The sequence below is a fragment of the Schistocerca americana genome, chromosome X (assembly GCF_021461395.2).
Source record: "Schistocerca americana isolate TAMUIC-IGC-003095 chromosome X, iqSchAmer2.1, whole genome shotgun sequence".
In the NCBI taxonomy this organism is placed as follows: domain Eukaryota; kingdom Metazoa; phylum Arthropoda; class Insecta; order Orthoptera; family Acrididae; genus Schistocerca; species Schistocerca americana.
In genome coordinates, this window is record NC_060130.1 from 849,025,434 (window position 1) to 849,036,666 (window position 11,233).

An 11,233-nucleotide genomic window follows, 5' to 3' on the forward strand; every position below is an offset into this window, starting at 1 on the left:
CCGCTAAGACAAATAGTTTGCACATTGCAGATTATAAAAAATTTAGTATTAGCGATATAAAATTGTTTCTTTAAATGAATTGTGCTAAAAACAAATATTAAATGGGCGCCACATCTGAAGCCCAAGGGTCGCCGGGTTGTGTTCGTGCACTTTTCTCCTTCATAGGTCTGTGAACTGAATATCGAGCACATGATTCCCGACATTATGTACCCCACTAATGTTACAAGAAGCAACTACAGTGTGTCTCACATAGTCGTACCGACCTCCACAGCATGCCTTATAAACCACTGGTGACATAATGTGCAGTCATGCCTAGGGTATGTTTATTTTCCACAAAATGCGTTAACACTACATGGAATGCAGATGGCTCAAATGGTTCAAATGGCTCTCAGCACTATGGGACTTAATATCTGAGGTCATCAGTCCCCTAGAACTTAGAACAACTTAAACCTAACTAACCTAAGGACACAAAATCGTTAAGGCTTTCGTGGCCACTTGTTGACAAACTGCCTATTGGCTTCTGTCTCGGGTTCTTCGAGACAGAAGTCAATAGGCAGTTTGTTAACCTAAGGACATCACACACATCCATGCCCGAGGCGGGATTCGAACCTGCGACCCGCGGTTCCAGACTGAAGCGCCTAGAACCGCTCGGCCACTTCGGCCGGCGGAATGCAGATATGAGTTACTAGAAACACTAATACAAGCAACACGTATGGACAGAATCTATGTAAGGCCGAGTTCACACATGCAAAAAAAGTGTGCTATGGTGAAACGGCAATGAAATTGCATGTGTGAACTCCCAGTTTTCATTGGCAGAACTTAAGAGAGAGAGAGATTTTGTCGTGCCACAAGTTCAACTTGGCTATACTTCGTTACGCCACTTTTCTTCCACCACTGCTCGCAGGTGGCTGTATTTCGAAACATGAGCACTCTGTCGCAGTTATGGTGTAATTGCTGCTGTACTCCATTCGATTTCAGTGGGTTTTCGTTTTTTGATGAAAAGTCAAAACAGTGGTCGGCAGGTATACTTCAGCAGCTCCTGAAACTTGTTATAAACTTCATGATTTGCGGGACCAAGTACAGTAGAAATTGTGGATTTTATGCGGGAAACAGCCCTGGAGTTTGATGTGGAAGCTGCTGAAATAAAAATTTTACTGGAAATACCTAGATCAACGAAAACAATAAGATTCTAAAGTTCTGGAAGAGTGACGTGTGTGCAGATGTTGTTTATACACGACAGATGTTAATTTGCCATAGCATTCAGCATTTTCGAGTTGTTATTTCTTCTGTAAATGTGCTTTTGGAGCCTGATTTATCCCTGCGTGAAATCTATTTTCGCATCTGACATTTGGATTTCGTCTTTCTTGTATTTAACTCTTGTCGCAGCTCCAATGCCATAACGTGCACTATAACATCAATACCAGCCCATATAATTTCAATTGACGCTGTGTTGAAAGTCGTACAAGTACATAGAATCTGTGTCGTCCTGTGTGAACGATAGCTCACGGTGCTTCTGCAGAAAGCCACAAGCTGTATCACTCCCCGTCAGCTCGCAGTCAGTGCTGCGCAGGGAGGCGTGAGGAGTGATTTGTTTGGATCTCATTCTCAGATATTGTTGACGCAGCGACCGGAGACGGCGGTCATGTGAGCACGAGTTGTCTGTCACAAATCGAAAGTACATATACAATCACTCAAAAGCTACAGCTGAAAATTTAGTTGTGAGAGTGTAGTTGTCTTTTCTACGTGCATGTCTGAGGCTAAGCAATCATCTTCACGGTGATTTGCTACTTATCCTCACTAGTATTCATTCTCAGAGTATTTGTGCAAGTTATCTGTTGTACGGATTGATAACAGCGGTCTCATTTCATCAACATGATGTCTGTGAAACACCACACGAGTGGATTTCTGCAACGGACGAAAACAGCAGGCCATTTCTGCGGTTATGTCTTAACGGATCGGGCCTGTCCGTCTGAAGCCCGTCGTTTCCCATTAAGGCTAATACCACACTAGGCGATTTTCTCCCCTCGATAATAATCGCGGCTGAAATAGTCGCCTAGGGTGCCACACTTCACGCGATTATAATCGCGCCGACGTAACTGTGTACCGCACAAGCGATAAAAATCGGTGGTCCCTGCAGTTGGGTTGCAACCAGCCACGAGAAACACCATGCATGATGACCTGTCATTCAAAACTGAAGTATTTAGCTGCAGTAGCATTATATGTGGTTCGACACTGCTAAAGGCGTAACCGTAACGAAAATGATGGATTCATCCAATTATTATGAATCGTCCAAGTGAAGGAAAGTTTGTGTTGTTGCACAAGAAACTTAGGAGTTATCGGGAGAAATTCATTGGTTATTACCGCATGTTCGTAGCAACTTTCGACTTACTGCTCTCGAATATAGAAACTAACTTACAAAAGACGGATACCAAGTTACATGACTGGGTTGGTGCAGAAGAAAAACTTGCAGTAACATTGAGGTAAGTTTTTTAATTAAATAAAGTAATTTATGGACATGAACATATACTTAACGTTAACATAAACTAGGTTAGAATGAAAGAGTTTACATACAAGCTCATGTGTGCTGCCAAATCACTTTTTACATTCTTCAAATGACAAGATCGAGTCTTCATCCGTCATTCCTGTATCTGGTGAATACTAAGTTATTGGACTCTCAAGTTTAGGGCTTTGTGTGCTTGTCGATGTCGACATACTTGACGACGCAGTATTTATGGAGTAGTCAGTAGCAGTGCTGCTCTCTACAGTCTTTCGGCTGTAAGATTTTGTTAATTGTAGTGTTTTGGTTTGAAAGTCTAGATTCTCGTCGGTAGTCATTACTCTTAAGTAAGGCAAAAGAAAGGTCAAAAACAAGTCAACAGGATCATTTTGTGGTACAGCACAAGTTGAACTGTGCGCCAATACTCTATCAACTTTCTTTCAAATGGGTTCTGAAGTTTCCTTTTATTTGCTCTAGCAGAGGAAGGCTTAGCAGCAGTGCTAGGTGGCGGTGCACTGTCTTCATGATGCTTTTCCGCTTCATCATCCTCAGGAATAGAGGCATCATTCATATTTTCTGAGGTCCTAAAATTAAAAGAAACATTTTTGGAAAAACCCACGTCACTTTGCACTGTGCAAATGTGTGTGATGTGATAAATGTATAGTAAGTCTGTGTTGAGTAGGTAATTAACTACCATATCCATTGTAAATACATTTGTTACAAAACTGCAGAAGAAAGTTTTTACTTACTGCTTCAATTCCGTGGCTTTTTGCAGGAAAGACATCCGTCTGTAGTCGTCATATGTTTTTTTAGTAGCCGTTGCTCTGCCACTCTTTTTATTTGTTTGTTAATTCTTTCAGGCTTCCACTGTATTTCTCGCATGTTTTTCCACCGTTTTTGTACTTTTCCTGTAGGAACGTTAAAAATAATTATTCTTTCACCTGCTCGCTGAAATTAATTAATTTCCATTTACCTAATATTGTGTTTTATACTCATTTATAACATGTATCTTGGAACGTGATGCTCCATGAAGTCTCTGCGCTATGAGTTTTTACTAGGACGCTCAACTATTGCATCTATAATTGAAGATATATGCAGAGAAATGTGGAACTGCCAATGCTAACGAAAAAGGACTTACAAGAAATAGCTCTGAATTTTGAGAAAACTTACAAATTTTCCTCATTGCATATGTGCTATTGACGGTAAGCACGTGCGGTTGGTGAAGCCCTGGAATAGAGGAAGTGAATTTTGTATCATAAACAGATTCATTCCGTAGTGCGTATTGCAGTTGCGAATTGTGACTATTGCTTCCGATATATTAATATAGGATGATATGAACACGATGGTGATTCAAATATTATAAAAGGAACTAACTTCGGAAGAGCACTTTATAATGGAAGGTTACCTTTTCCAGACGCCAAACATTTGACAAATGAACCGAACAATGAAAATGTGCCTCTCGTATTTATTGGTGACAAAGGTTTTGCTCATAATAAACACTTACTTGCGGTCTTTTGCTAGAAAATCACTCACATTCTCGATGAGTGTGTTTAACTATAGGCTGAGAATTTTCCACTGGGCCATAGATGGCTGAAAGTATTATAAAAACTTGTTGCGTGGTGCTTAACTTTGTGCGGAAACATGATAGCTATTGGTTTGAAGATTTAACTTGTTCTATCGAATCTATAGGAAACGTTGGACAACGAGGTAGCAACCGTGGTTGTGACATTGGAGATACGTTTTGCAACTACTACTGCTCTGTGGAAGTGATCGCATGCATTGTCGGCAAAGATAACTAGACGTCTGGTGGGGATGTCATTTTTGTCATAAGCTGTACTTAATAGCTGATACATTTCATGTCCACATTGTCATGTTACACTATTTGGTTTGTGACTTAAATACATAATGTTACGAATATGGTCACAAGAATACCGTTCTTTCAAACAACTCTTTGTAGTTTTCCTTTTAACTTTTGAAATAAGTTACTCCATAAGACCATAAGTTTTCGATTTTTTTCCAACTGTATCCTCATAACTTATTTTTTTAATCTTAGGTAATATTACATTAAGATATTAGTAAGAAAAATTTGTACAAATTCGGAGTATTTATTTTTGACATTTTAAATACTGGAAATAGTCTGAAAACGCCTATTAAAAACATATTTAATCATGCAAAGTTTCAACACAATTAAATTCTTTTGGCGCAACAGGTTTGTATGTATGTCAAACTATTAGAGGGAGAAGGAAAAATAAAAATTACTTTTTTAGTAGTTGTCTAGGCAAAAGTTGTGCCGATTGTTATGAAACTTTGCATGCTCCTATATACAAGTATGCACTTGTATCTTCTTACCTATTACATTTTGTGCATCCAGTGATAACGAGTTTCACTTCTCAGCCCCAACATCATCTGCACAAACCTTCTTCCATGCTTCTGTCGTCAGCAGACGATCATTATAATCTTGCGATTTTATGTTTTAGAGACAGGAATATTTCTCCACCTCAATTATTGTCAGTTCACTGTCCAAATGATCCTTTGGAACGACGTCTACAGAGTTTTTGGACATTGCCACACACAGACGAAACAGAAACGAGTGCAGTATCCTTGTGGCTGCTGCGCGACTGGTGATAACAACAGTCTCGTGTGGCAGGGATGCCGACGGTTATTGCCGCCCCAAAAATAAACCCAGACCCACTCGACAGCGACAGTCGCGCGCGGAAACTTAATGGAGCGACAATTACAGCCCAGTGTGGCACCTTCCGTTTGCAACGTGGAGTTCCAATTCTGGCGCGACAAAAATCATTGACCTTCAGTGGAGAAAATCGCCTAGTGTGAAACTAGCCTAATGTGCAGGACCTGCGCGTCGGATCTAGTCTCGCCGATCTGTCTCCAGGCCCGGTCAGTCCATGTGTGGCGTAATACGGCGGATTTTCTTAGTTTATCCGTGGACCCAGAACTCCGTGGCTCCTCGGCACGCCAGAGGCCACGGGCGGTGGGTTTCAGGAATTAAGACTCTCACACCACAAGTACATTGTACAGTGCGGCATTTTATACACATTTTATTTATTGTAGTACATTTTGGCGCTTCGAAAGTAGTGTACATACATGTATGGACGATAAGAAAAGAATTGTGGCAATCGCGGGCGGTTTTGTATTCTATGTACTCATATATTTCTCCAAAGTAAAATCGCACAATACCTGCAAAGTATTGCACATAACACAGTGGGTAATATCCAACAAAAGTAAACATGGTAGAACAAACATTTTGTTGGCAGTCACCTATAGTGTCGGTTTACACAATTCTTCCGTGCCTTATACACTTCTTTGAAGAGACTTTTTCGTGTTATTTATGAAAACAGTGAAGGTATTTTAAATCTGTCTTGCGACTCCAAGGAAATGTGTGTTTTTCGTAACCGGATGTGTTTCGTTTTATTGAAACAAAACAACAGTGGTCTTAACGAAATGCACAAACCATTTGGCTTGCTTTCTGCATCTAAAAACAGTTCTTTACAAAAGTTGTTGATGTTAGTACTTAAGATCGTTGCTCACATGGGGAGAAATACAGGAGTCCTTACATATTTCTGAGATCTCAGAATTTGTCGGGGAAAAATGCTAAAACATGTATGGAAATCGGGGAAATATTAGGGAATTTCACTTGGGGAAGCTTTTTGCATGTGTGAACTTGGCTTAAATCTCTGCTCACTGTTCTGCTTTGCTAGAGGGAAAATTGATTTTTAGCCGTCCTGTATGACAGCTGTAGTGTTCTTCTGGGAAAGGCAACTTCCGCCACCATGTGTGCTGCTCGATTTTCAGTACAGAGCCCCAGCATTTCCCGTCCAGTCCTTTTAGATGAGAAGACAAAATAGCTTTACTGGGCTGGTTTTCATGAAGTGGAGTCATTTTCAGTTTATCCCCTGTGTACTTTTTGCAGCTATTAAGTGAGGTTTGATGTAAAATAAGTTCCTTTAAACAATATCTGAGAAGTGTTTTGTTTGTGTGATGATGTCAGTGACCTTCATTGTGTTGTTGGGAAAGGGACTGGGCTGGTAAATGACGCATTGCTGCTCTCTGTATTTGACAGCATGTTGTAAAGGCAGATAATTTTGTTGTAACTTGGTGGTGAATTAATGAATGATCGGAAAGTTAACGCACTTCTTTCACCATTGTTACGAGTAGGCTGCATACATACTCTCCATTCAGGAACTGCTGGTACTTGTAGAGTGGGCTGCACTGAGTGGAGACCCTTGCCACACATCCACAGTATATCATCCAAGTGGGTGTGAATGTGTCTGATGGAATGGGATTGGCTTGTATTGAAGTCTCTGAAGTTGTATAACACCTAGGTAACCTACTTGCTTTGTAGAGGCATCCAATTTAAGCCTCTGTCTCTCTTCAGATGTTGATAAAGCTGAGACTGGGATGATGCACTATATATCTATCATGCTGTGAAAAGTTTCCAAACTGTGATATTGGAGACAGTGACATAGACATTGCTGAGCACACATTGACACTAAGTTAACGTGGCACGGACACTTCAGTTCCAGTTGTTGAACTATTTTATATGATAGTTCACTTAACAACTACAAATAAGCACTCACTCAATAAGCTGAAAATAACTCCACTATATAAACATGAGCTCACTGAAGTTACACTCCTGGAAATGGAAAAAAGAACACATTGACACCGGTGTGTCAGACCCACCATACTTACTCCGGACACTGCGAGAGGGCTGTACAAGCAATGATCACACGCACGGCACAGCGGACACACCAGGAACCGCGGTGTTGGCCGTCGAATGGCGCTAGCTGCGCAGCATTTGTGCACCGCCGCCGTCAGTGTCAGCCAGTTTGCCGTGGCATACGGAGCTCCATCGCAGTCTTTAACACTGGTAGCATGCCGCGACAGCGTGGACGTGAACCGTATGTGCAGTTGACGGACTTTGAGCGAGGGCGTATAGCGGGCATGCGGGAGGCCGGGTGGACGTACCGCCGAATTGCTCAACACGTGGGGCGTGAGGTTTCCACAGTACATCGATGTTGTCGCCAGTGGTCGGCGGAAGGTGCACGTGCCCGTCGACATGGGACCGGACCGCAGCGACGCACGGATGCACGCCAAGACCGTAGGATCCTACGCAGTGCCGTAGGGGACCGCACCGCCACTTCCCAGCAAATTAGGGACACTGTTGCTCCTGGGGTATCGGCGAGGACCATTCGCAACCGTCTCCATGAAGCTGGGCTACGGTCCCGCACACCGTTAGGCCGTCTTCCGCTCACGCCCCAACATCGTGCAGCCCGCCTCCAGTGGTGTCGCGACAGGCGTGAATGGAGGGACGAATGGAGACGTGTCGTCTTCAGCGATGAGTGTCGCCTCTGCCTTGGTGCCAATGATGGTCGTATGCGTGTTTGGCGCCGTGCAGGTGAGCGCCACAATCAGGACTGCATACGACCGAGGCACACAGGGCCAACACCCGGCATCATGGTGTGGGGAGCGATCTCCTACACTGGCCGTACACCACTGGTGATCGTCGAGGGGACACTGAATAGTTCACGGTACATCCAAACCGTCATCGAACCCATCGTTCTACCATTCCTAGACCGGCAAGGGAACTTGCTGTTCCAACAGGACAATGCACGTCCGCATGTATACCGTGCCACCCAACGTGCTCTAGAAGGTGTAAGTCAACTACCCTGGCCAGCAAGATCTCCGGATCTGTCCCCCATTGAGCATGTTTGGGACTGGATGAAGCGTCGTCTCACGCGGTCTGCACGTCCAGCACGAACGCTGGTCCAACTGAGGCGCCAGGTGGAAATGGCATGGCAAGCCGTTCCACAGAACTACATCCAGCATCTCTACGATCGTCTCCATGGGAGAATAGCAGCCTGCATTGCTGCGAAAGGTGGATATACACTGTACTAGTGCCGACATTGTCCATGCTCTGTTGCCTGTGTCTATGTGCCTGTGGTTCTGTCAGTGGGATCATGTGATGTATCTGACCCCCAGGAATGTGTCAATAAGTTTCCCCTTCCTGGGACAATGAATTCACGGTGTTCTTATTTCAATTTCCAGGAGTGTATTTTGTTTACTCACAAAAGACACATTCACACCCACCTGGATGATATATTTTCTGTAAACCGAAAATTCAGCAGTAGTGAGGGAAGAAGCTACCTTTCCCAGAAGAATAATACAGCTACCTCACAGGATGAGTAAGAATAAATTTTCCCTGTGGAAATTTTTTAAACACACAGATTCTGCCCATATGAGTTTCTTGTGTTAGTGTTACTAGTAAATCATAACGGCATTTCATGTAGAGTTAACGCATTTTATAGAAAATAAACATGCTGTAGGCATGTCTGTGTACTGTTACACCAGTGATTCGTAAGGCGTGACGTGGAGGGTCGGCATAACTTTGCAATATACCCTGCAGTTGCTTCTTGTGGTGTAGTGGTATAGATAGAGTGGAAAATCAGCTGTTCGATCTTCAGTTTGCAGACTGTTTGAGGAGGGAAGTGCATGAACACAATTGGGCGAACGTTGTGCTTCTACCCCATATATCCCCTCAACCCTGTTACTCCCCCAGAACATAACTTATCCATTAATACGGCTCGGCTACTCTTAAAAGCTATATACACATTTAGTATTTGTTTTTAACCATTAATTTTATACTGTTAAAACAAAATTTTTACTAATCTACGATTTTTCCATCCCCTGGAACGGCTAAACTAGTCCTAGAGAAAAATAAAAATGTATAAATTTAGTGTAGTTTAATTTTGTTCTGTGAAATATTTTCGCCAAAAGCCGTGGTTTTCGAGTTATTCGAGAAAAACATAAAGTGTTGAACACCTTCCACTCCAACAGTCACACCTCACTGGTCAGGATTTTTAATATGTTCAGGACATTTCCTGCTAACATTGCGCAAAAATTTGCGACTACACGATTTTATTCCCTAAACCTGTTTTGGTCTTTGTTCACTGGGCACATTTTTGATTTGCCGTGTTACGAATAAATCATTGCGTCCATAAATATGCGTTTAGTGTCAAAACTATACAGCTAGTTGATCGTCGGTAACTAAAACTTTCGATATATGGAACCTTTGGTCAGCAAAAGCAAATTCAGTGGTTACGAGGTGTGTTTGAGGCACTTCTTTGTTTCATTACAAATTCGTGCCTGCCGCATTGACGTTGGAGGTGCTACATTAAAAAAATAGTACATAATCATGTCATGGGTCCATGATGGAGTTTGCCTCTATTAACAGTTCATGACTAATTATCAAAGATGGAACTTGCATTTAATGTATGGTGCAGCTAGGTTTAGAGCCCAGAAAACCAAACATTTACAAACAACCACAATAATTATCATCAAAACTGCAAGAATTTTACAGTGTGAAAAAAATTTACGAGGTTGGTCGTTGAAGCTACAGAGATTCGGCCACGTTTCCCGAATAAGAATATTTTACATAATAGAATTTGAATTATGGTATTGGATTGTGTGGGAGGCGATTCATCAGTAAGTCCACAGCTCGTGGTCGTGCGGTAGCGTTCTCGCTTCCCACGCCCGGGTTCCCGGGTTCGATTCCCGGCGGGGTCAGGGATTTTCTCTGCCTCGTGATGACTGGGTGTTGTGTGACGTCCTTAGGTTAGTTAGGTTTACGTAGTTCTAAGTTCTAGGGGACTGATGACCATAGATGTTATAAGTCCCATAGTGCTCCGAGCCATTTGAACCATTTTTTTTTTTTATTCATCAGTAAACACCCGTCTACTGGCCTGCGAAATATCCATTTTTGAAGCATACCTCCTAGAGAGCGCTGTTGTAGCAGCAGTTGTAACCAAATACTAAAAGTATGAAAGCACTTGGGCCAAATAGTTTTCAACCAAGAGTTCAGTTGTGTTGTGGACTATGTTGTAATCATACATTTAGACCGTCGTTTATCACTTCGAAGAGTTGTTGTGAGCTCAAGATATTGTTATGAAATGTATGATGCCTATGTCAACAAAAAGCACTCATTCCCGACCGTTTGTTTCTTACCTCAAACTACTCAAGTTAGGATCCTATACCCTCTTTATAAGTTTGAGCCTATAGGTTTCAGGCGTACTGTTGAATATTCAAAGACAGATACAGCATAGGATATTTGTTATATACAGAGACCCTGTAATTCAGATGAAGCATCCACAATATGTACAGGCTTTTTATACACTTGTGTGTAAACTGGTGTCATATTTCCTTTTGCCAGCTTGTAAGTAAGTATGTTAAACGTTTATCTGTTTTATGGTAGTGAGTAGTCATGACACATAAGCACTGCTACATCTTTCACATCAGTAGACGTAATTTAAAAATTGTCTGTGATATAGAGGGTGTCCCAAAAAACACACTGACGATATTTGGGAACAGGTTCCTTAGGAAAAAAAGACTAATAAACAATAAACAAGGGCTCTAAAATGCATACCTTATAGAGCCATGAGCATTGTTCAGTAGAAGGGATGTTTCACTCTAGTGAAGATGAGAACGTGCTCATAGCTCTTAAAGTATGGATCTTTACTAGACCTCCTCTCAAAATATGGAAAGCAAAGACTTTGCAGTAGAAGAGATGTTACACAGTATCTAAGACGAATTACGAAAGAAATAAATGTATCACATAAAACAAAAAGGAAACTTCATTTGTTAGTCAGAAACTGTTCTCATGTTGATGTGCTAATGCTGTTGCACGTTACAAGACATTCTGCAAAATATTAAAGCTAGTAATAC

At 42.0% G+C, this 11,233-nt stretch overlaps 1 long non-coding RNA gene across 1 annotated transcript; it reads right to left on the reverse strand.

The window, feature by feature from the left end:
* Positions 1-2,517: 2,517 nt before the first annotated feature.
* LOC124556697 lies at positions 2,518-5,115 on the reverse strand. Its single transcript, XR_006968664.1, has 3 exons — positions 4,847-5,115; positions 3,247-3,405; positions 2,518-3,081 (listed from the first exon to the last, which is right to left on the reverse strand). It is a non-coding gene; the product is annotated as an uncharacterized LOC124556697 (long non-coding RNA).
* Positions 5,116-11,233: the final 6,118 nt, after the last annotated feature.